The sequence below is a fragment of the Mesoplodon bidens genome, assembly GCF_964165515.1.
Source record: "Mesoplodon bidens genome assembly, chromosome: 3".
In the NCBI taxonomy this organism is placed as follows: domain Eukaryota; kingdom Metazoa; phylum Chordata; class Mammalia; order Artiodactyla; family Ziphiidae; genus Mesoplodon; species Mesoplodon bidens.
Genome location: NC_138178.1, coordinates 67,490,694 through 67,516,505, shown reverse-complemented (window position 1 = coordinate 67,516,505; position 25,812 = coordinate 67,490,694). Strand labels below are relative to the sequence as shown.

General features: G+C 45.5%; 1 protein-coding gene across 1 annotated transcript in view; it reads left to right on the top strand.

Moving 5' to 3' along the window:
* Positions 1–7,291: 7,291 nt before the first annotated feature.
* Positions 7,292–25,812, top strand: part of OTUD7A (OTU deubiquitinase 7A) — a gene marked incomplete at its 3' end in the record, with an annotated part of 366,278 nt that continues 347,757 nt past the window's right edge. The window contains exon 1 of the mRNA XM_081228494.1: positions 7,292–7,349. The remainder of the gene's footprint in view (positions 7,350–25,812) is intronic.

Here is a 25,812-nt window from a genome sequence, read left to right as displayed (position 1 = left end):
GACAGACACCAAACCATAGATCCAAGTAGCTCAAAGGACAACACACAGGATAAAACAACACAACACAACACAAAACCTATACCTAAACATATCATAGTCAAATTTCAAAATACAAAAAAAGAGAAAATCTTGAAAGAAGCCATACCAGGGGGGTTGAAGGGTAATGGTTACCCTCAGAGGAAAAAGGATAAAGGATAAGAATTACAGCAGACTTCTCATAAATCATGCAAGCAAGAAGAGAGTGGAGTGAAATGCTTTTTGGATTGAAAGACAAAAACAACCAATCTAGAATTCTGTACCCAGAAAAATTATCCTTCAAGAGTGAAGGAGATCACCTCACACCTCAGAATGGCTATCATCGAAAAGGCAAGAAATAACAAGTGTTGACAAGGATGTGGAGAAAAGGGAATCCCAGTACACTGTTGGTGAGAATGTAAATTGGTGCAGCCACTGTGGAGAACAATATGGAGGCTCCTTAAAAAATTAAGAATAGAGCTACCATACTATCTAGCAATCCCACTCCTGGGTGTGTATCTGAAGAAAACAAAAACACTAATTCAAAAAGATATATGCATCCCAATGTTCATAGCAGCATTATTTATAATAACCAAGATATGGAAGGAACCTAAGTGCCCATCAACAGGTGAATGGATAAAGAAGATGTGATACACACACACACACACACACACACACACACACACACACACAATGGAATATTACTCTGCCATAAAAAAGAAGGAATCTTGCCACTTACAACAACATGGATGGACCTAGAAGGTATTATACTTAGTGAAATAAGTCAGACAGAGAAAGACAAATACTGTATGTTTTCACTCATATGTGGAATCTAAAAAACAAAATAAATGAGCAAATATAACAAAACAGAAGCAGACTCACAGATACAGAGAACAAACTAGTGGCTACCAGAAAAGAGATGAGTGGGGAGGGGGCAAAATAGATGAAGGGGATTAAGAGGTACAAACTACCAGTTATAAAACAAATAAGTTACAAGGATGCAATGTACAGAACAGGGAATATAGTCAACATTTTGTAATAACTTTGTATGTTAAGTAACCTATAAAAATATTGAATCTCTATGTTTTACACCTGAACCTAATATAATATTGTAAGTCAACTATACTTCAATAAAAAAGGGAAGAAGAAATTAAAGACTTTCTCAGGCAAACAAAAGCTGATGCAATTCACCATCAGACCTATCCTTCAGGAAATATTAAAAGATTTTTTTCAGACTGAAGGAAGATTACATAGGTCAGAAACTTGGATCTACAAAAAGAAGGGAAGAGTATTGTTGAAGGAATTAATGAAAGTATAATAAAATCTTTAATCTTTCTTATTCTTGATTGATCTAAAAGATAACCATTTAAAGCAATACTAGTAACAAAGTATTAGGAAATTATACATATGGATAAGTGAGTGAATGACAGCAACATCACAAGGAATGAGACTGGGGATTGGAAACATTGTTATAAGATGTCAGTACTACATGTGAAGAGAATATTGTTATTGGAAGGTGTACATAAATTAGTGAAAGGGTATATTTTAAATTCTAGAACAACAACTAAAAATTCTTAAAAGAGGTATAATTGATACTCCAAGAGAACAGATAAAGTGGAATCATATAAAATGCTCAATTAAAACTGGAAAGGGCAGAAAAATAAGCCACAGGCAACCAGTAGAAATTCGTTACAAAGATGGTTGATATTAATCCAAATGTATCAATAATCATGTAAATATGAATGGTTTAAGCACATCAATTAGAAGACAGATGTTGCCAAAATGGTAACAAAACAAGACCCAACTACATTGTGTCTACAAGAAGGCCACATTAAACCAAAGTCTGTTTGGTTAAAAGTAAAAGTGGGACTTCCCTGATGGAGCATTGGATAGGACTCTGCGCTCCCAATGCAGGGGACCAGGGTTCGATCCCTGGTTGGGGAACTAGATCCCACATGCATGCCACAGCTAAGAGTTTGCATGCCACAACTAAGGATCTGGCGAGCTGCAACTAAGAAGCCTGCCTGCCGCAACTAAGACCCTACGCAGCCAAATAAATAAAGATTTAAAATAAAGTAAAAGTGTGAAGAAAGATATACCATGCTAGCCCTAATCAAAAGAAAACTGGAGTAGCTAAATTAATTTCAGACAGAACAGACTTGAGGACAAGGGACATTATTAGGAATAAAGGAGGGGGAAACTACATAATCACAAAGAGGCCAATTCTCCAGGAAGTTAAAATAATCCTACATGTGTTTGCACCTAACAACAGAGCATCAAAATATGTGAGGCAAAAACTGATAAACCTGAAAAAGGAAATGGACCCATCTACTATTATAATTAGAGACTTCAAAGGTCCCCTTTCTGGGCTTCCCTGGTGGCTCAGTGGTTGGGAGTCTGCCTGCCAATGCAGAGGACACGGGTTCGGGCCCTGGTCTGGGAGGATCCCATGTGCCGCAGAGCGGCTGAGCCCGTGTGCCGCAGCTGCTGGGCCTGCTCTCTGGAGCCCGCGGGCCACAACTGCTGAGCCCACGTGCCACAACTGCTGAAGTCCATGCACCTGGAGCCCGTGCCCCATGGCAGGAGGGGCCACCGCAATAAGAGGCCCGCGCACTGCACCAGGGGGTAGCCCCTGCTCGCTGCGGCTGGAGAGGGCCTGCGCACAGCAATGGGGACACCACACAGCCAAAAATAAATAAATACAATAAATAAATTTATATAAAAAAAAACAAAAACAGGTCCTCTTTCCAAAATTGATAGCTCAAATACTCAGCAAATCAATAAGGACACAGTTGGCCTGAACAGCACAATCAATCACCTTTATCTAACTGATATTTACAAATACTCTATCCAAGACAGCATAATGTGCATTCTCCCCAAGTTCACATGGAATATTCATTAACAAAGACCACATTCTGGGCCATAAAACATACATTAACAAATTACAGAAAAGTAGAAATCATACACAGTATGTTCTTAGACCACAAATGAATTAACCTAGAAATCAAAAACAGAAAGGTAGCTGAAAATCTCTAATTATTTGGAAACTAAACGATATATTTCTAAAAATATTTGGGTCAAAGAGGAACTCTCAAGTGTAATTAAAATATATTGAATGAAACAAAAATGGAAACACAACTTATCAAAATTTGTTGTATGCAGTGAAAAGCAGTGCTTAGAGCAAAATTTATGGCATTAAATGGAAAAGAAGAAAGAAAAAAAATCAACAAGCTCTAGTAAACCTAAGTATACTAGAGAGAGAAGAACAATTTAAGCCTAAAGCAAGCAGGAAAAAAAAAGAAATAATAAAAATGAGAGAAGAAATAAATGAAATTAAAAACAGAAAAACAATAGAGAAAATTAACAAAACCTAAAGCTGATTCTTTGAAAACATCACTAAAATTTATAAAACTGTCCCAAGCTAACTAAGAAAAAAAGATCTTGGACACAGTTTATCAATATCAGAAATGAAAGAAGGTTAATTCCTCCCGACTTCATGAACATGAAAAAAAATAAAGAATTACAATAAACAACACTATACTTACAAATTTGAATATTTAGAAGAAATGGATCAATTCTTTGAAAGACACAACTATCAAAATGTATGCAAGAACAAACAGGTAACAAATAGGTAACAAATAGGTAAACAGGCCTATATCAATAAAAATAAACTCGTTCTATGAAGCCAGCATTACCCCAATATCAAAACAAGAAGACTAAATCCAACCATGTATAAAAGCAAAATAAACCACAACCAAGTGGGATTTATCTCAGGTATGCAAGAATGCTCAACGTTCTAAAGTCAGACAAGTAATCCATCACATCAACAGGCTGAAGAAAAAAAATCACACAATCCTATCATTAGATGCAGAAAAAGCATCTGACAAATTTCACACCCATTCATTTTAAAAAACCCTCGGTAAACTAGGAATAGAGAGAAACTTTCTCAATTTAATAAAGAATGTGGGGCTTCCCTGGTGGTGCAGTGGTTAAGAATCCGCCTGCCAATGCAAGGGACATAGGTTCGAGCCCTGGTTCAGGAAGCTCCCACATGCCACAGAGCAACTAAGCCCGTGTGCCACAACTACTGAGCCTGTGCTCGAGAGCCCACATGCCACAACTACTGAAGCCCGAGCTCCTAGAGCCTGTGTTCTGCAACAAGAGAAGCCACCGCAATGAGAAGCCTACGCACCACAACGATGAGTAGCCACTGCTTGCCGCAACAAGAGAAAGCCTGGGTGCAGCAACGAAGACCCAATGCAGCCAAAAATCAATCAATCAATCAATTAATTAATTAAAAAAAAAGAATATGCAGCAAATCCTACAGCTAACATCATACTTAATGGTGAGAAACTGGATGCTTCCTCCTAAAATCAGGAACAAGGTAAGCATGTCCTCTTTTATCACTCCTAGTCCACATAATACTGGAAGTCTTAGCTAGTTCAGTAAGATAAGAAAACATATACAGATAGGAAGGGAAGAAATAAAACTCTCTCTATTAGTAAGTGACAATATTCTAGTAGAAAATTCCAAAGAATGCTCAAAAATATTCCTGAAGCAAGTACAGCAAGGTTGCAAGATATAAGGTTAATATACAAAAGCCAACTGCTTTCCTATATTTCAGCAATAAACTACTGAAATTAGAAATTAAAAAACAATATCATTTACAATAGCTCCGTAAAATAAAATACTTAAAAGTAACTCTAACAAAATATGTACGGGACTTTTATAAAGAAAACTATAAAACATTGCTGAAAAATTCAAAGAAGATCTAAATAAATAGTTATTTCATATTCATGGACTGGATGACTCAATATTGTTAACATGTCAATTTTTCCAAACTTGATCTACAGATTCAGTGGAATCCCAATCAAAATCCAAACAAGCTATTTTGTAGCTACCTACAAATTGATCCTAAAGTTTATATGAAAAGGCAGAAGAACCAGAATAGCAAACATGATACTAAAAAAAAAAAAGTCAGAAGAATGACATTACTGAACTTCAAGACTTACTACAAAGCTATAGAAATCAACACAGTGTGACATTATTGGTCAAAGAAAGGATACATGGATCAGTGCAATAGAACAGACCAACACAAATATAGTCAACTGATCTTTGACAAAGGAGCAAAGGCAATTCAACAGGAAAATGATTTTTTTTCAACAAATGATGTTGGAACAACTGAACATTCACATGCAAAAAAAAAAAAGAAAAAGAAAATTGACACACAGACTGTACACCAACATTAAATAAAGATGGATCATGGACCTAAATGTAAAATGTAAAACTATAAAACTTCAAGAAGAAAACATAGACTTAAATCTATGTGACCTACAGTTTGGTGATGCATTTAGACATAATACCAAATGTATGATCTCTAAAAGAAAAACAAATGCCAAATTAGACTTTATTAAAGTTAAAAAATTCTGCTCTGCAAAAGACACTGACATGAGAATGAAAAGACAAGCCTCACACTGACAGTAAATATTTGCAAAACATATCATATAAAGTACTTCTATCCAAAATATACAAAGAACTCTTAAAACTCAACAATAAGAAAAGAATCAATTTAAAAATGGGCAAAAGATGTGAACAAACATGTCACCAAAGAAGATAAACAGGTAGCAAATAAGCAAGTGAAACGATGCTCCACATTATTTTCCATTAGGGAACTGAAAATAAAAGCAACAATTAAATCTCTCCACACCTATGAGAATGCCTAATATACAGCAAATACCAAGTGTTGGCAATGATTTAGGAAAGTGGGACTCTTATACATTGCTGGTGGCTATGAAAATGTGTAAACACTCTGGAAAACTGTTTTTAGGGCTCCTATAACGATAAACAAGTTTACCAAAAGACCTAGCATTGGTACTCCAAGGTATTTACTCACCTGATTTGAAAACTTGTCCATACAAAGCTCTGCATGCAACTGTTTGTAGAACACCTATTCACAACTGCCCAAACAAGAAACCTTCAATGGATGAATAAACAAAACGCAGTACAAATAATGGGATAGCATCCAATAATAAAAAGAACTATCGATAAACATGGGTGAATCTCAAAGGCGTAATGGTGAATGAATAAAGTCAGCTTCAAAATGCTGCATATTGCATAATTCTATGTGTATAACATTCTCAAAAAACAAAACTACAGCAATGGAGAATATATCAGTGGTTGCCATATGTCAGAACATATTAGGGTTTGGGGAGGGTGTGGCTATAGAAGGGCAACAAGAGGGAGTTCTTGGGATGATGTATCCTAATTGTGCTAGTGGTTACACGCATCCAAACTGGTGTTTGAAAACTCACAGGGCTGTATATCCAAAAAAATAAAAAGTCAATTTTACTGTATATTAATTTAAGAAGTCAAATAAATTACTTAAAATGATATATATTTAGTAATTTACAGGTATGTGTGCATAATGTTAATAACCAAGCAAGAAGTCCTAAACTAAGAGTGAAACGATTGTCAAGAAATGCATGAGGATGGCATTAGTAACTTGTAATATAACACTATTTGGAAGGGGGGGCGTGGTTACACCGAGAGGGTGATGTGAGAGTGGGCAGAAGGCAGTGGGCCGGCCTTGGCATCAGAGACAGGAGCCGTCCGAAGTTGTGGTGTGAAAATACTTTTAAGAGGAAGGCAAGAAATGGGGAAAGGTCAGAGAACCGGTTTAAGAAGCAAAGGGAGCAGCTTCTGATGAGATGTGATGCACTGGCCCCGAAGCAGGTCTCGGGAATGGAGCCGAGGCAGGATGGGTGGGAAAAGTTTGGGATGCTGAGGAAGAAAGCGTGAGCAGAAAGCAAGAAATGATGAAGGTGGGCGCAGACAGTGCGAGGCAGGTAGACGGGCAAAAGAAGGTTATTTAAGCATCGTCTCCTGCAGTCCCGGAGGCAGGTGCCAAGGGGCACCTCGAAGAGCTAGCGCGGGCGCGGGGACGCGGGCGAGGGGTGCCCCGCACTCTCCCCGGAGGCCGTGTCTCTGTTCCAGTGGTTGCCGCGAGCACGCGCGCTCGGAGCCGGCCGGCAGGGCGGGCGCGGGGTGCGCGCACGTCCACGCGGGGAGGGGGCGGGGCGCGGCTGCGGCCGGTGACGTCAGGGGGCGCGCGCGGCCGCGGGCGGAGCGGAGGGGCGCGAGGGGCGGAGCGGAGCGCGGGAGGAGGCGGGGGTGGAGAGGCCCCCGGACCGCGAGCGGCAGCTGGGGAGGGGGCCGCGGAGCCGGAGCGTGAGAAACAGCTGATCCGATTTTCCTTAAAGCGAGAGAAAATGGAAGTCGGGTAGCGGCGACTGAGGCGCTGCGGGCTGGCCGAGCGGAGCGGCACGGCGCGGCAGGTGAGACGGCGCTGGCCGCGGTGCTGCCGGCGGCGGTGGGGCCGGGGCCGCGGTCCCGGTAGGTGCGCGGTCAGTCCCAGCGCGGCGCCGGATGCCTCCGCGGCTTTGCGGCGGAGCAGGTGGGCGCAGAGGCCGGCAGCCCCTGTACCGGGCCGCGAGGGCAAGGGGGTCGCGGGCTCGGCGCGGGGCTCGCCGGAGCGTCTGCATTGCGGGCTCGTCTCTGGACCCCGCGGGCGCCGCGGCCACCGGCTCCGGCCCGGTGCGGGTCTCTGGACAGGGCGCGGCGCTCTCGCTGGGTCGCTGACGGTGTCTCCTCCGGGCCCCTGAGCCATATGCACTGGAACGTGATGACGGGCGCGGGGACACCGGCCCCTCGGTCCGTGTGGGCGCGCCGGAGTCCCGGGGCGCCAGCGGACGACCGGGCACGGCCGGGCAGTAGCGCGTGAGGCCGCCGGCCGGTTGCCCCAGCTGTGTGGGCCACCGCGGCCCGGTACGCTGCTCGCTCGTTCCACTGGGTCTGTCTGGACAGCGGACGAACCGTTAATGCAATTTGGCTATGAACCCGGAGGCCTTCCCTGGTATCTTCTCACTGGAGGGGGGGAGAGCGCATCTGCTGTGCTCTAAGTGCTCCTTTAAATTCGGGAGATGTCAGTGATGTCATCATTAACAAAAACTTTCCTTCATTGGACACAACCACCCAAGTGCACCCTCCTCCCGTGAAGCTCTTGCAGCCTTTTGAGACTCTGCCACAAAATAGATTTCCCTCTGCTCTGTGAACTCGCCAGCCTTACACAGGTGAAAACGGTTTTTATTTTTATTTCTTGGCTTGAGAATGAATAGATTCGAGAGTGCCTGGAGGGAAACTTGTTAGATCCCCACGGATATGGGAATCACTTCATCCACATCACAAGGATCCAGGGGAAAGTCATGCATGATACTTAAGTGGTTATTGACTGGCTTTATCTTTATGATTGAAAGTGAGCCATGAGATGAAAAATTTTAAAAGACATTATGTTCGAGGTGGCAGATGATGTGTTCAGGAAAAGGTAGACAGTGTGGCCTAGATCTTGAAGGGCCTTGATTGCTTCAGGAAAATCTGCGGGTCTTCTTCCCCTCCATCACCTCCTCTCCCTGCCCCCCTCCCCCCCAACTAGGATGGGCCTGGGAGCAGCTTACCCTGGAGAAAGGGGTGACAGCTTCTCTGGGGCCCTGCCTGCCTTTCCTTTCCTTACCGTAGCAGCTGTGCGGCCCACCAGGTTGAAGGCCAGCTTAACATCTGAAGAGGGTTGCGAGTGCAGAGGCTGGGACTTACCTGTATGGCACACAAAGTTCTGGGGAAATTTCTCCTCCTAAATTCGAGCAGCGTGTCGGCCTTATTGTGTGTGTGAGTATTCCATTAGTACTGACTGTGATGAGAACAGAAGTAAGCAAGTTCCCAAGGCAGTCTGTATATCTCCTTAAGCCTATCATATCAAAAGGATATTCAGTAAGGGGCAAAAATATTGACATTCATGTATTTAATAATTAATGACTCTTCCTCATTGGTTCAAAGAAGCATGCCTTAAATTATTAGTGTGGTCATATTGGGTCTGTAAGGAATTTAATACCACAGGCCATGCAAAAGTTTAACTCTGGTCAGGAAGATAAGCTTTCAAAAACCCTGGATTGGTGGGAAGAAAACGGGGAAGCAGGGCTTCACCTTAGGCCTTGGCATTCAGGGTGGTAGTAGATGGAAACCATTGCATTATGGAGTCTTGCCTTGTGTGGGTCTCAGCCTGAGTCCTGTGTGGAGGCCCTCAGCCCTGGTGGAGGCCAGCACAAAAGTCATCAAAAAGCTGAACTGTCTGTTCTCCCTTTGTGGAGAAGGGGAGGGGCATGTCCCTCTGAAGCAGCCATGTGTGCATGGCCTGTCACCTCCTGAAGGTGCCAGATTTATTCACAGTGGCAAAGCTGCATGAGACAGGAAGCCCTGTAGCGGAATTGTCTCCAAATGTGCATCTTTTCGTCTTTTCAGTGACTTTGCCCCTGCTGCCTAACAGTTGCTACTTGACCTCTTAAGTCATTGCCGAGATTTTTTCTGTAATGGAAGTAGCTTCAGTCCTACGAAAATTGGTTTTTAAGGCTCTGAGCTATGAACTCTGGCCACATATCCTTTTCACTTGTAGACCTGTGCAAGTATTCATTATAATGTTTCTGATTTAACTCACTGTAGTACTCGTGAAAATACAAATTCAAGTGTTCTCACTAAATCTTGAGATAGTAACCACTGATTTCCTAAAACATTTCAAAAACCCTTACTTTAAAGCCTCTTCATCCCCTTTTTATGGTTAGAACATCACATTTTATGATTTTGGGAAGCCGAAATTGCCTTGGCTTTTCTTTTTGTTCCCTTTGGGTGTTAAGGTCATTTAATTCCTGTTTTAGGCCCAGAGAATAAAGGCTGAGTCAGCTCCCGAGGGGCCAGCAGGGGGCGTGCTAAATGCATCTTGGCGGTCCTCTACCTGAGCCACCTTGGGAAAGGATGAAAGATCCCTAAACTGGGGGTCTGTTCGTGTGTGCCCCGCGTTTCCGTGTGCCCATCGCCCAAGGAATGGACACTGAAGGAAGCGCATGCTTTGAATAGCCAGAGGTTGTGGCTCCCTCCGTGGGGCAGAGAGATTGCTTTAATGGCTCCAAGTCTTTGGAGAGTGATGGTTGGTCCTAGTCGGAAGATTCAGTGCCTCCTCAGACCACAGGAGGGAGAGTGTTGGCTTGGGGAAGAGCGACTTGGCCTCATGGAACTCCTGCCTACATCTTGGTCCTGGTGAGGGCGTGATAGTGCCGGCCAGGATACCCAGTGGAAATGCCCACCGTCCCCCAATAATGCTTTCTTTTGGGTTTGACAACTACTGACTTAAACCCCAGGACTCTGTCACTGGCACCTCCCAGGGGGTTTATTTGCCTGCCTTGCCAGGGTTATTGGCCTCAGGGTTTCTCTGGTGGAGAAAAGCAAATGTTTAATCCCTCTATGTGTCTTTACCTGAAGAAAATGAAAACGGGAGAAAAGAGGCAACTGTGCTTTTCACTTAAATGTGCTTAATCTGATTTTAAGTGTGTGCCATGTTATTCATCAGAAAGTTCCTAGTGAGTCTAGAGAGGCGAGCTCATGCGGGGAGGGTTGTCTTGCCAAGGTGAGGGGGAGGTGTGTGTGTCCCAGGGCTTGGATGACCATCAAGGGGTCTAGTTATGGTGTCCTCCCCAGGTTCCTTGTGGACCCCAGATGCTGAAGGGAGAGATGACACCTTGAAGGGAATAAGTCTTCTACTAGACAACTGTCCAAATGCTATGACTGGATATTTCTTTATACTTCTTATTCTGTTGAAAATGCATGGAAATCGAACTATTGATTTCAAAGGGGCAAATGGAAATTGTTTTCCAGCTTTGTGCCCCTCTTGGAGCACTTTAAATGGCTACAGGGGAAGTGCCACTCAATTAAAAGACAGGTGGTACCTGATCCTTTTGGAAGCTGTCCATCCCTGAGGAGGAGCACAGAATATCCTACTCAGAGGGAATCATGAGATCCATAGGCATTTGAAAGGAAACAAAATATGTTGTTTCCTTTTTATGGTATATCTAATTTGAAAATATTTTACCCTTGAAACTTGGAAGCAGAGTTTCATTTGCCCTTGGCAGACTGCTGCATCCCCCAAGCAGTCTGTGTGTCAGACCAAGAAAAAGATGACATTAACACGGATGTGACAGATGTGACAGAGCAGGCCAGGAAGGAACCGCCTTCTCTACTCTTTGGGGATGGAGTTCCTTACCATTCATAGTAACAGAATGGGTATATGGGTTGAAAACAAGCCTTTCAAATTCTGAAAATGAGACAGAGGCTGATGCTGCTGTATTACCTGCCCATGTTGTCGAGGTGTGTTTAGCTGGCTGGTTTACACACAGTATCTCGTGGTGGGAGGGAGGGCTCTGGTAAAGACTGGGATTAAGAGGGAGTAGACCCTGCATTTCCTCCTGCATCGGCCACAGCCAGCCACCCTGGACGAGGCATGGCCCCATCATGCTCTAGGCCACTCGTGAGAAAAGGAAAAAGTTAACCTCCCATGTCTCCAAGGCCTTATCTAGTAAAATTGCAGGATCCCACAAACCCCTAGTGCCTGCTATTAGATTTCTGCTATCCACCATCTCACATTCTGAGAAGTCAAATGTACATTCATGCTAATGCAAGTTCTAAATACATCTCTCTTGCTTTAAGTAGATAAGTCTAAAGTAAACTCATTTTCTGGGTTTGAAAGATCTTGACTTTCTCCTTGCAAGGAACTATTTTCTGTTTGAGCTTAGTTTATTCTTCCATAGTTTTCCTTATAAGTGTGATGGCTATTTGATGTCTGAGTGAATATGCCTGCATAAGATGCAGTATTAACTTTTAGGAAATTTAAAAGGAGACCGCTGAAATTCATTTTCTTTTCTGCTCAGTGTTTCATTCTATTGTTTTATTAGATCAGCAGAGTTTCACATGATGCTAGGGATGGGTGTGAACAGACCACCAACCCATCCCTCTGTGAGATTCAGTTTCTCAGTTACTGAGGTGAGTTTAGAAGTGGATGTCCTGGTGCTGCCCCTGCCACCTTGAGCCTTGCTACCGCTGTGAAGACTCCAGCTTTGCTGCCCCTGGGGCTGACACACCCGTGATTTACCCAGATTATCTCTGTGGTTCCATTTTAAAATTGTCTGTGACATGGGGCTCCCCTGGATATTTTCAAAAATATTGATTGATTGATTGATTGATTGTGTGCCGGGTCTTAGTTGCGGCACGCGGGATCTTTGTTGCGGCATGCAGGCTCTCTTTTAGTAGTGGCATGCGGTCTTCTTAGTTGCGGCATATGGACTCTTAGTTGTGGCATGCCTGCAGGATCCCCGACCAGGGATCGAACCCGGGCCCCCTACATTGGGAGCACAGAGTCTTACCCATTGGACCACCAGGGAAGTCCCCCTCCCCTGGATATTATAGGAAGCTTAGAGCTGGCCTGGCATGTCTGGACTGTGGAAGAGACCACATGATGGACTGTGTTTTGGGATGTGATGTGCCTCCTGCCCCGAAGGCCACCCCACGTCCTAAGACTGAGTCAGTACCTATTCTTATTGGGTGTCCAAAGACCACGTTCCATTCCATTTTCCCACAGTTCCTGTAATGATTATTTGAAGCTTGGAGAATATTTGTATTATTGAAATATGGGGCGACACATTTGCATGTGTAGTTTTTCATGCCTTTAAAAAACATTGTTGAACATCCAATGTATGTATCGTTCACTTTTTCTTTTTATTTTTTTAATTGAAGAATAATTGATTTACAATGTTGTGTTAATTACTGCTGTATAGCAAAGTGATTCAATTATACATATATATGTATATATATACATTCTTTTTTTATATTCTTTTCCATTATGGTTTATCATAGGATATTGAATATATTTCCCGTGCTATACAGTAGAACCTTGTTGTTTATCCATTCTATATATAATAGTTTGCATCCACTAACCCAACCTCCCACTCCATCCCTCCCCAACCCTCCCCCTTGGCAACCACCAGCCTGTTCTCTATGTACGTGGTTCCATTTCTGTTTCATAGATAGGTTCATTTGTGTCATATCTTAGATTCCATGTATAAGGGATAATCATATGGTATTTGTCTTTCTCTTTCTGACTTACGTCACTTAGTATGATAATCTCTAGTTGCACACTTTTTCTTTTTAAAATGTATTCATTGGAGTATGTTTTACCAGTCTTTTAAATAATATCATGCTGTCTCTTGAAAGAATCATCCCTGAACAGAAAAAAAAAAAAAAAAGGGACGAGTTGCCAGCCAACTTGGACGGGGTGAACAGCTGTGTGACCCTGGGCGCAGTCCCAGGTGGCCTCCCAAGAGGAGAATCTCTGCTCTGGCTTCGCGTAGGTTTGCAGGGAGGAGCAGGTGAGAGACTGTGCAGTGAGTCCTTCAATTCTAAAGAAATCAGTCGTTCCAGTAAAAGGAACTGGAGGCAGAGTGTGCCCACCTCACTTACCATGAGCCCGTTTCTCTCCCTTAGTTTTCTCAGTTGATGGATTTACAGTTTGCACTTGATTCAAGTCGTAGCTTCATTGAACTTAATTTAACTTTTTTTGTTGAGGAAGAAGGAGGCATGGGTAAGAAGGATGGAGGGCCTTCTTTGGCTTAGTGATTCTTGTTGTTTATCTGGAATTGTCAGCCAGTTCTGTTAAAACAGGCTAAAGGAAGTTCCTCCAAGTCAGAGTAGACGCCAGACCCCCTGAGAATTGGGCTGCATCTCCTACCTCTTGGGTGCTGCTGGGCATGTGAATAGCAGGCCTCCCAGGGCTCATCGGATGGATCGTTACAGAACACACTTTCTTACTCTTGGAGTTGATGAAAGATTAGTCTTTTACATGGAAAACTAGGGGGTGAAGGAGAGGAAAGAGAAAAGGATTCCAAAGGTGGGGTCCTGCCAGTCCCATGTCAGTGAGGGTCAGTGACTGTGGCCTGAGGCCCCGCCAGCATGGGCGGTCTTGGCATTTACCCTTGGGGGAGGTGTTGGCCGGTCTGGTGTCCGCACCACTCTCCCCACCCTGAGCGAGCCCCCTGGCAGGGCCTGCTGCTGTTCTTGGAGCAGGTGAGACCAAGGGGCATCCCTTGTCATCGGTGTTAAATGTGGTGCAGGGCAGAGAAGTCTCTGTGCCTTCTGAGGGACGACGCAGGCCCCATTGGAGGAAGTGGCTCTTTTGCAAGCCCCGTCACTTATTAGGTCACGTGAAAGCTCTGTGGCTGACTGTTTCATATGGTACCCTGGCTGCGCAGTTTTCGGTAGGCAGATTGAAAGGCCGCACTGGATCTCTTGGGAGCCTGTGGCCTGGACTTGCAGGGATGGGTTGCACTTCCTATCCACGTCTCTTGATTATTCTGTTTGTACAGTCTGTCTGGTCTGAGGTGCTATGAACTGGGCCCTAAGGGCCCCCTAGTTCGAAGTGGCTGGCGGACTCCGGTTGTCAGGCCTGCCATGTGCGGTCAGCCTCCATCTCCCCGGGGTCATCTGCCCTCACTGGCTGAGGCAGACAGCGTTTCCTAAGGTTTCTTCCACCCAAGTTCACTTACCCCACGAACAGTCTGGAAGACACTATGTTCAGAAATGCATTATCACATTATCGTGTAAGGCTTCTGGGGCTCGGGAGGGGTGATACCGGCAAGAAATTCCACTGCTTTATGTTAGGGATTTGTTAGAAGATGCTGTGTTGCTGCATTTAAATTAGGAGGTACTGTGGAGGTTGCAGACACCACAATAAAGCGAGTCACATGAATTTTTTTGGTTTCCCAGTGCATATAAAAGTTATGTTTACACCATCCTGTAGTCTATTAAGTGTGCAATAGCATTATGTCTAAAAAATACATATACCTTAATTTAAAAATACTTTGTGGCTAAAAAATGCTAACCATCGTCTGACAATGCAGGGTTGCCACAAACCTTCAGGTTGTAAAAAATGCAGCATCTGCGAAGCGCAGTGAAGCAAAGTGCAATGAAAGGAGGTCTGCCTGTACTAGTCCGTGGGGTGACCGGAGGTCCAGGCAGGAAACGTGGCCGTGGCCATGGAGGAGCATCTGTGTGTGGCCCCTGCGGGCTGAAGGCCGGGCTGGGCCTGCTGGGGGAGACTCCCAGCCTCTGGCCCAGGCCCCCACCTTTGGCACCTTTCTAGTCCTCTGTTTCACAGGTGAGGTGGAGACAGGTAGCTGCCTGACCTCTGATGTCTCATTCAAGTCCATGACTCTGTGCCCAATAATTCCCTCCTTCTCTCCAAGTGCTGACTAATCAGGGGAAAGAAAGCCCCACTCACTGATGGGAGAGAACAGCTAGGGAAAATTAGGCGTCTCTTAAAAATATTTGTATCCATTTCCCAAGCTGAGGAGAATACAGAGCATTTTAAGAAGGATTTATAATTAGAAATGGATTGTGTGGTCAGCATCCCTCCTTCTGACCATGAGGCTGCGAGGAGAAGGCTGTGCTGTGGCCCAGTGTTCAGAACAGGCTCTCCACACGTGTTTGTGAAATGCAGTTACTAGTCCTGTGGGAATTAAAATTAGAAATATAATTATTCTTTCTAGAATTGTTTAGCTCCCATGAGTTCAAAAGCGTTATAGTTGAGAATGTGGCTCATGTCAGATCTGACACATTTTCAAACTTGAGCCCCCAGTTTGGCAGCGTGCAAAATAAAAAAAGCCTGGATTATTTACTGATTCACCATGATGTGACACACCACAGAGTGTCCGTTCTCTGGGGAGGTGTAGTTTCACCTTCTCCGTATATGTGTCGCAGACACTGTATGCAGTCTTAGGGAATATTAGCTACATCTATTTGATAAGGCAAATGACTCTATTCCGGATTTTTAAAAACCCTCCTCCCCACCACCCCTTTCCCCGTCTGGGGTTGTGGAGGGGCCTTGAAGAAAGAAGCAGTCTGCATCATCCACGCTCAGCCGGGGCATGGGACCCCTGGGGCTAATGCTTCCTCTAGACCTCCCTCCGCACCCTGACAACTGTGCGGCCCACTCTGGCCCTCTGACCAGCACTGCCCTCCTTCTCCCTGCCACGCCTCTCTCCTGGGCTCGTCCCCCTGCTCTGGAGAGTCCTCTGCTGGACCCCTCCAACCTCACCCCTGAGCAAGATCCCTTCCCACCTGCCTCCCTGTTATTTCAGTTTGGCAAGAGGATAAGATCTACCCGACTTCGCCTAACAGAGCAGAACCATGACGCCGTGATGGACAGGTATTGAGTGGGAAAACGATGCTTTCTGGATAAAATACTGCTAGGAAATTTTTTTCTTTTAAGTAATTAATTAACCTTCTCTGTCAATGTCCCCTCTCGTGTTCTCTCTGCTGCAAAAGTTGCCCAAGAAGGAACCGAGCCACTGTACCCGTGATGATAAAAGTGGGGGTTCACGATTCAACACTGCTGCCTCAGCAAAACAGCCCTTTATGAGAGTGGAAGGTCTGTGGTCCTTCCCCTCCCACCCCCACCCCCAGCTCTGGATGAGGCCAGGTGTGGGTCCCTAGAGGGAGCTGAGGGTGGGCATTACTGAGAACAGGCTTGCAATCCATATTTACCCTCTGGGTAAGGCGATGCCCAGGGCACCAGAGAGAGGGAGAGTCTAGTGTTTGAGGGTGTGTTTGGAGCAGTCTGGAGACCCAGACCCCTCTTCCCCAACCCCAAAGGGTGCATTCTTCCTGTCACACTCTTCCTAACAGGGAGGAAGAGAAAAGCAGAGACGTTTTCCGAGCAGGAGGGTGTGTTGGCCATCCACTCCCCAGCATGATGGAACAACCTGTCTAAATTCACAGAGCTGCCAAGCCTGCAGCACGAAGACCAGGTTCCTCATCTTCTTCCCATCAGTTCGTTGTGTTGCCCAAGAGATGGGTAGTGACATATTGCCCCGAATTCCTGGTGGTATTCGTGGACCAGTGGGCAAAGGCATGAGAAAGCACCTCTTGCATGGGCGTTTGGTCGCCCCAGCAGCAGACCTTCCCTGAGGGTCCCGGGTGCTGGCCCAGGCTGAGCCTGAGTGACATAAGGAAAACTGGGGCTCTGCATGATCTCTGGGCAGCTACCAGGCTGGAGGGAAGTCCACACGTGAGGCATCACGTCGGTGGAGCACAGCCAGGCAGGAGCCACGCCTCCTCCATGGTGGACAGGTGGGGCGAGGACCTCCACTGCCCAGGCACATTCTCCAGGGAGGCAGAGCCCTTCGCAAGTCCAGGTTGGGTTTCTTCATCTAGATATGAGGCTGTGCTTTGTAAATTAAGACCATACAAATGTAAGAAACTGTTTTTGAGGTTTTTGTTGTTGTTGTTGTTGTTGTTGTAGTTACTTTTCAGAAGCAAGAATAAAAACCTGGAGGAAATGTAGAAAGAGCCTAAGTCATTTGGAGACATGTAGAATTTGCATGAAGCTGTTAGGTGGTTCCCAGTGGTTCACAGAGGAGAATGGCCCCAGACGTTCGCTGCTAGCCCAGGAGGCTAGAGCTAGACTCATGGGCTGTACGCAGGCAGGGCTCAGCCATGGTCGGGCTGTGGGACTTCTCGGAGGGACCCAGCAGGCCTGAGGCTGCGTGCCCATTCCCTGAGGCTGTGCCATATCCTCTCCAGTGTGTTTGCAGGCACTTGGCCCAGGTTAGCCCATGAGTGTCTGCTGGATGGACCCCCACATTCAGGGCACTGAGTGGAGCGGGTCCAGGTCAGGCCCCTGCTCTGACCACCTGCTGGCCATGCACTTGCTCTGCCCAGCCACTCCCGTGGGTTCCTGCATCCCCAACATGTTCTGCTTTCCAGAGAGTCCACAGGGGAGGTTGTAGGCACCCAAGTGCCTGCAGAGGAGCCCCTGAGTGCCCAGGCCAGTGGGGGGGTGGGACACTGCCATCCCTGGGCCCCCTGGGGGCATGGGTGTGGGAGAGGCTGTGCTTTGGGGCCAGACACACTGTTCTGTTTCCTTGATGCTGCCTCCTGCTGTGAGTCCCTGGCTGGGTCAGGTCGTCTCCCAGCCTCTGTGTCCCTGCAGGTGACAGCAGCTGCAGGGGTACCTGTCGGCCCTCTACAGCTTCTCTCCAGGCTCCTCTCCCCTCAGGACGGAGCCCTAACCAACTGGGCGTTCATTCCTTTTCAGCAGGGTTGGGAAGAGACCTGCCCCATCGCTGGGGACCTTGGGGAGATGTCTCACTGCCCTGAGCCTCCGTTCCCACGTCTGGGGTGAGGGGGAGCCTCATTTCATTCGCGGGGTTGTTGTGAGGACCACAGAGGCTGGTGGACAGGTGCTTGTGTTGAGATCAGAGAGAGGTCACCCTGGAAACAGAGGAGACCCTCTGAGAGCTGCAGAGCGAGTCACACCAGCACCATCTTCCTGAGGTTGTGGGATGTTCTGGGATACAGAACAGCCTGGAGCAGGAGAGGGCAGTCTGGACCCTTTGGACATTCATCGGAATTCACTGTGCATTTTCCTTTTTAGGGAGCAAACCAGAGGATCCTTCAAACCTTTGTCCAGTGTGTGTCATCGATGTTCATTTTTTAATAGACTATTGATGAGTTTAATTGATGTGTGGGGGAGGGGGAGGGGAGGTAGGAGAACCTGTTTGCACTTTGCTCTTGGTGTTTTGACCATAAACCATTTGTTTTGGGGATACTTTTTGTAGAACACGTTCCATAAGAAATGCTGAAATCTAGAAAGGCAAAGCTAATACAGAACTTGCCACATCCTGTCCCCAGGCCTACAGAAAGGCAGGAGGGCAGGTATTACTCCACAGAAATAGGGGCATATTAGCTTTTGCCTTTTCTCCTTTGCTTATTCAATTTTCTTAAAAAATGAGACGGCCAGTATGTGCACAGGCTAACAATTCAAGTAAAACAAGAATATATAGTAAAATGTGAGTCATTTTCTTATGCCAGGTCCAGTCCCTCTCTCAAGAGGCCCTGCTGTTAATTGCTCCTCTGTACCTTTCTAGAAATATTCTGTGGATGCCCAAGAATGTATCTTTTCTTTTTTCATGTTTAAACACATAGGAGCATACAGTGTCCATTGTTCTCCAGTTTCCTTTATTCTCACTTAATCATGTTGGAGATTATTACATTTTTTAGACTGTCGTATGTGGTATTTAAAATTAAATGTACTCCATTGTATATATGTGCCACATCTTCTTTATCCATTCATCTGTTGATGGACACTTAGGTTGCTTCCACGTCCTGGCTATTGTAAATAGAGCTGCAATGAACATTTTGGTACATGACTCTTTTTGAATTATGTTTTTCTCAGGGTATATGCCCAGTAGTGGGATTGCTGGGTCGTATGGTAGTTCCATTTTTAGTTTTTTAAGGAACCTCCATACTGTCCTCCATAGTGGCTATATCAATTTACATTCCTACCAACAATGCAAGAGGGTTCCCTTTTCTCCACACCCTCTCCAGCATTTATTGTTTGTAGATTTTTTGATGATGGCCATTCTGACCGGTGTAAGATGATATCTCATTGTAGTTTTTATTTGCATTTCCCTAATTATTAATGATGTTGAGCATTCTTTCATGTGTTTGTTGGCAATCTGTATATCTTCTTTGGAGAAATGTCTATTTAGGTCTTCTGCCCATTTTTGGATTGGGATGTTTGTTTTTCTTGATATTGAGCTGGAATATTACTCAGCCATAAAAAGAAACGAAATTGAGTTATTTGTAGTGAGGTGGATGGACGTAGAGTCTGTCATACAGAATGAAGAAAGAAAGAGAAAAACAAATACCATATGCTAACACATATATATGGAATCTAAAAAAAGAAAAAAAATGGTCATGAAGAACCTAGGGGCAAGAGGGGAATAAAGACACAGACCTACTAGAGAATGGACTTGAGGATATGGGGAAGGGGAAGGGTAAGCTGGGACAAAGTGAGAGAGTGGCATGGACATATATACACTACCAAATGTAAAATAGATAGCTAGTGGGAAGCAGCCACATAGCACAGGGAGATCAGCTTGGTGCTTTGTGACCACCTAGAGGGGTGGGATAGGGAGGGTGGGAGGGAGGGAGACACAAGAGGGAAGAGATATGGGGACATATGTATATGTATAACTGATTCACTTTGTTATAAAGCAGAAATTAACACACCATTGTAAAGCAATTATACTCCAATAAAGATGTTAAAAAAATAAAATGTGCTCATTTAAATTTTATTTAATTTAATAATTAAGGATTTGCTGAATTTAAGCTTAGTGTCTTCTACCTTGGAGTTCCCAGCATGTTCCTTCCCTGGGCTGGGTGGGCCAGCCAGTGGTAACCATAGTCCCAGAGTACGTAGTGGCCGGCCCCTCCCAGGTGGCAGTTCCTGCAGTAGGGCTGGCCCATGAGCAGGAAGTAGTGTCCCTCTGTCCACTCCTTGCCATGTGGGTTAGGCAGGTGCTCAGGAGGAAGAATTGACTGGGGAGAAGCTATAGTCTCCATTCAATCCCTGTAAAGTTAGGGGGAAACTATGAAATATGTTTGCCAGCTGCCTTCAGTGATATCAGTTCAGTTCTGCTTTGAAAGATGACTAAAGTGCATGCCCACCCTTCTTTCCCCCAGCCTCCCATTCCTCCTGTCTTGTTGTTTATGTCACCATTGCTTACATGGTCTAGACACATACTATTTGCCCCCTCGTAGGTAACCTCATTTTCCACAGTTACATGGTCTTCGTGCTACATTTAGATGGATTCCAGGATCACACAATACTGGTCCTTTAATTTTAGAGGAATTCTCAAGGCCTTTCTTTCAATTCCTCTTTCAGTTGTTGGAGTTCATGATAGAGTTTGTTGGTCATGATCCCCTGCTCTCCTCTCGAATGGCTCATGACTCCCAGTGGAGAATTTTTGCAAGCTTCAAAATATCTCTTGCCTGAGTATAAAACTCTTGAGTCACACTCTTTCCTTTAAAACTTTATAGAAATATTTCTGTCTTTCAGCATTGAGCATTATTGTGAAGATATTTGAGCTCAGCCTGTCTTCTGCCTGGGTGTTCATATGATTCTTTTGATTCAGTAACTTCTCCAGGCTATTTCTGTATGCTCCTCTTCTGTATCACTTTCTTTTAAACCGAACACAATATACCCTTATCATCTGACAAAGACAAGTCACTTTATCTATGTAGCATTTCTTCTGGGTCTTATATCTGTCATCTCTTTGATAAACTTGATATTTCACATCCTTTGCCATTTCATTTGCTTGTGTCTTTGTTTGGTTGATTGTGTTTATTCTATTTTTTAACAGCTTATAATGTGGTCATCATCCCTAGCCCATTTATTTTCTTTTTCTCCATTTCTTTCCCAAGCTCTTCTTCTCCTTCTGTTGGTTTATAATCTCTTCTTTGATTTTTAAAAATCTTTTTAGGAGAGTGTGGTAGGCAGAGTAAAGACCCCTCAAAGATATCAATATCCCGATGTCCAGAACCTGTGAATATGTTGGGAGAATTGGAATTGAAAAAAGTAAAATTGAATATGGAGTGAAGGTTGCTAACCAGCTGACCTCAAAGTAGAGGGATTATCCTGGGTTATCCTGAGTGGACCCAGTGTAATCAGAGGGTCCATGAAAGTGGAAGAGGGAGGACCAGATAGGCATCAGACGAGAAAGACTGGTACTGATGTTGTTGGCAGCAGGAAGCCATGAGCCAATGCATGTGTGTGCCCTCCAGACTGGACATGGCAAGGAAAAAGGGGCTTCCTGTGGTGGCTGGAATCATGACTCCCAAAGATGTTTATGTCCCAATCCCCAGAACCTGGGAATATGTTATTCTATATGGAAAAGGAGACTTTGCAGGTGTAATTAAGTTAAGAATCTTGAGATGGGGAGATTGGCCTGAATTATGCATTGTGGGCCTGATGTAACCCCAAGGGAGGCAGGAGGGGCAAAGTCAGAGCAGACCTGACGCTGGAAGCAGAGGTCGGGGGATGCGGTTCCTGGAAGGGGACCACCGGCCGAGGAACCAGAGCAGCCCCTAGAAACTGTAAAAGGCAGGGGCACATTCCCCCCGGAGCCTCCAGAAGGAACACCATCCTGCAATACTTTGGTTTTAGCCCAGTGAGACCCATTTCAGAGGTCTAACCTCTAGAACTGTAGGATGATACATTTCTCTTGTTTTAAGCCACCAGGTTTGTTGTGATTTGTTGCAGTAATAATAGGAAGCTTACAGAGACTGTGAGGAGTATGTTACTAAAAAAGCTCTTCTCCTATTTCCTTATGAGGCTTTCCTCTGGGTCTGCACGTGCTTACCCTCCTCCCCCACCCTATTTCTGTGCCTGATTCCAGAGCTGGTTACTTGGTGACTTTAGTCAGTTCTTTGTTGAAGAATAGGATGGGGGTGCACTTCATTTCAAGTTTGTGGTCTGGAATACACTCTCTCCGAATACATTTCCTTTGCCCAGCCAGAGGGCTGCATTCCCCAGATCTTCATGTATAAATTGGGCGTTGCTCCTAGCAGGTCTTTGTGCTTCTATCTCGTATTTGCTGCCTGTTTCTCTCTGTGTATGAGGCCAAGTCCACAGGCCGCGGTCTACTCAGTGGCTCTGCTCCCAAGTCTATGTGATCCATTGCAAGCAGCCATCTCAAGGTCTGTATCTCCCCAGGGGTCAGGATGGGGGCTCTGGCTTGCTCTATCCATTCCTGATTCCATTGGTCCGGTCCACCCAGGGATTTGTGCTGTCTGCTAGTGTCTGTTTTCCTGATTTGTTGAAAGTGGAATATATTTCTCTTTCTAGTTCTCTCTCTTCATTTTCATTGTTTTGGGGGCTTTCAAAGAAAGTGTGGAGGAGTAAGCCATTCCCTGGAAACTGCTGTCTGGTGGATGGTGGTGTAGATGGCTAGGGATCTCGCTTATAATCTTTGGGGAGCTCCTTGTGCTTTGAGAGAGAGATATGGGGTCGCCGTTTCTCTTGGGGGCTGGGCATTGTTTAGCACTTGTGACTTTGTGGTTCCTTTTCTAAGAAGAGCTTTTGTTTTACTCCAGAACACTTTTTCATAAAAACCCTTCGTTTAGATTAGACAAGCTATTTTAGAAAGATCTGGCCTTTCCGAGGGCCCCCAGGCCTCCCCTGCTAGCAGCCTGGGGGAAGGAGGCAGACAAGTGCCACACTGGATATCTGACCCAAGCCTCCCTTACCTCTGAGGCCTGATCCTGCCCCTGCCACGCCCCAGCAGCCTTGGACTCACTGCCTGTATCTCAGAAATCTATGTGGCTTTTTAGACGTTAATCAATAAAGCCTTGAATGAACACTTGCTGCTTTAATCACTAATGAATATTACATTAATGCTGTAATCCCTAAACAGTAGAATAGCCTCTGGTGATTGCCATGTGTTTTTCCAACATTATCTGGTTTAAATTTCACAGCCATCCTGTGAGACTGGTGTCACCTTTCATCCCCACTTGCCGGCTGAGCCGGTCTGGGGGCACCTGGAATGCCATTTGTCTGTCTTATGAAGCACAATCTGCCTTCACAGTTGACCTGTTCCTTTACAGCCAGGAGGTGTGCACTTACTTTGTTGGGCTGAGTTGAAGCTTATGAACTTTTTGCATTCTTTTACAGGCTCTTTGTGCAAATCTGTTGGCTCCAACTATGTTTGGAACAGCTTACTTGGCAGTAATCTAAGATATGTTTGTTTTAAATATTCAATTTTAAATAGTTGTATGTTAATAGCCCTTAGTTTTGCAGTGTTTTTCTGTCTTTTAAAAGCCATGGCAACTTAAAAGTAGGAAGCCCTAAATCCTGAGGAATGAGAGTTCATGAGGATTTTGCCCCAGCCAGACCTACTTTGGGCTGTCCTATGCGCACAGAGCCCCTCCAGCTTGTTGCCCCTGGGCTACCTGCCAGCCAAGCAGTGTACAAGGAGGGGAATGCCCATGCTCATGTCTTCAGTTGCTGCGAGAGAAATCCACCATGCACTAAAAAGATAGTAAACTGGAGTCTTTAAATATTTTTCTTTTTCTTTGCCTGCCTTCCGGTTTGTAGGGTCCACAGGGTTGTCAGCCATGGGGATGAGTAACTGGTGGACCATGGCTTCAGAGAGGCCAGCAGGGCCAAGCCCTGCGTCCCTGTAGACAGAAGGCCAGCAGCACTCAAGAATCAGGTGACATGATCACTGTGCTGTCGCCAGTGTGGAGGAAGGACAAAATGTACCTGGTATTTGAGAAAGACCACGTCCCGGGGTCACCTGTACAACCAGAATGTGTGAGACCTTGGGGAACGTAGCCTTGTAGTCTTCCTGAAGCTTCTTTGGACACCTGGGAAGATGAGAGAATGAGCTATCCTCTTGCCTGCTCCTCTGGGCCTCCCCCAGGGATGATTCATGCTGGGATCAGTTCCATGACATTAGCTTTTAGCGCTCCAAAGATTGCCTGTTACCACTTCCCTCTCATCCTTCCTCTCTCAGTTTGTTATTTATTGGTCCTTTTTGTTCCATCATTCTGATTTTTCAGCGGTTCTCTTGCATTATGCCTTCATCTAAGGGCTTTCCTCAGTGCTGCTTTCCACTTGGCTAATCTGCCCTCTGCCCAACCCACATCAGACCCACTGTAAAGACCAGCCACTTGGTTTTTGGTTTCTATGATTATGTTGCTCATTTCCATAAATTCTCTTAATTTCCCATATCCTTGGTCTTTTTAAAAGGTATCATATTGTTTACTTAGGGTTTTGATCACTTTAAGAAGTGCTTGAAACCATTTAAAACAGTATGTTATAGTCTCTGATTCATAATTTGTTACCTGAACTTCTCGGTGGTGGTGAGTTGGGGGTTTTTGTCTGATGTTACTGTTTGCTGGGTCTGCTGGCCCTGTTCTTGGGGAATCGCTTCTTCTTGTGTTTCCTCACTTGATTGCAGCCTTGTCTTTGCTTGGCATTAGGGTGCGTGCATCTGGCCAGTGAGATGGTATTTGCTTCTGTCAGGTCTCCAGGGGGCTGTGAGTCCAGGGTCACCTTGCGTGTCAGCTCCTCGGGTTGGTGGTTTTGGAGATGGTGGCTTTCTGAGCTGAGTGCCCTCTGAGCCTTTGCCCTTCATCGGTTTGTCATGCAACCTACAGTGAGGGCTGTGGAAGTGCTTTGTATGTGGCGGGGATGCAGTGGTTGGGGTGTCAGGACAGGACTGGTCACAAGACACAGATCCTGTTCACCTATTGAATGGGTGGCTCACTCTGAAGTTGGGACCAGCTTGGAGAGTGGAGCCACTAAAGGACAGGGCAATGGCCAGTACATTTGTGTGCCGAGGCCTGGGAATGCCTGGTGAGCGGTTTCCTGACAGTGCCCTGTGGTGGCTAGAACAATGTTGGCCCCAATTGGCGGGCTCTGTCGGCTGTACAGAGGCAAAGGACTGGCAGGCCTTTCCCAACTGAGTCTGCTGCATTTTCTGGAAGCTTCTTTGTTTGCTTCTTTTTATCATATCAACATGATCAAATGCAAAGCATTGGGTGTAGAAGAGCACAAGATACCTCAGGAATCAGTGCTGAGTCAGTGCAGAGAAAGGAGGAAGGCAGACCATACACTGATGGCTGGAGTATTCTTGAGCCTGTTATGTGGATGTTATCTGAGGTTTTACCTATAGAAAACTTAAAAAAAAAACCACAAAGCATTTTAGTGTATTGCCTAGAGCTGGGGAACCATTACTTGAAGTTCAGGGTTAGACACTTCCCCCAAGCAGACTGGTCCACCCCCGCCCTCTTGTCCCAGGTACACCACATGGTTCTCTTGCCACATCTTGGTTGCTGGCTCCCCTGCCCTTCCCTGGATGCAGAGCCCTCCCTTCCAGTGCCAACCCCTGCCTCTCCTATGATGCCTTTTACGGTTTCCTCACTCATGGCACCTGTGAACTGTGCCATACATCACAGAGTGTGTGCTCTCCCAGGAGCTCCCAAAAGGTGGGCTGCCAGTCTTCGTGTGTTGGTGCATCTCAC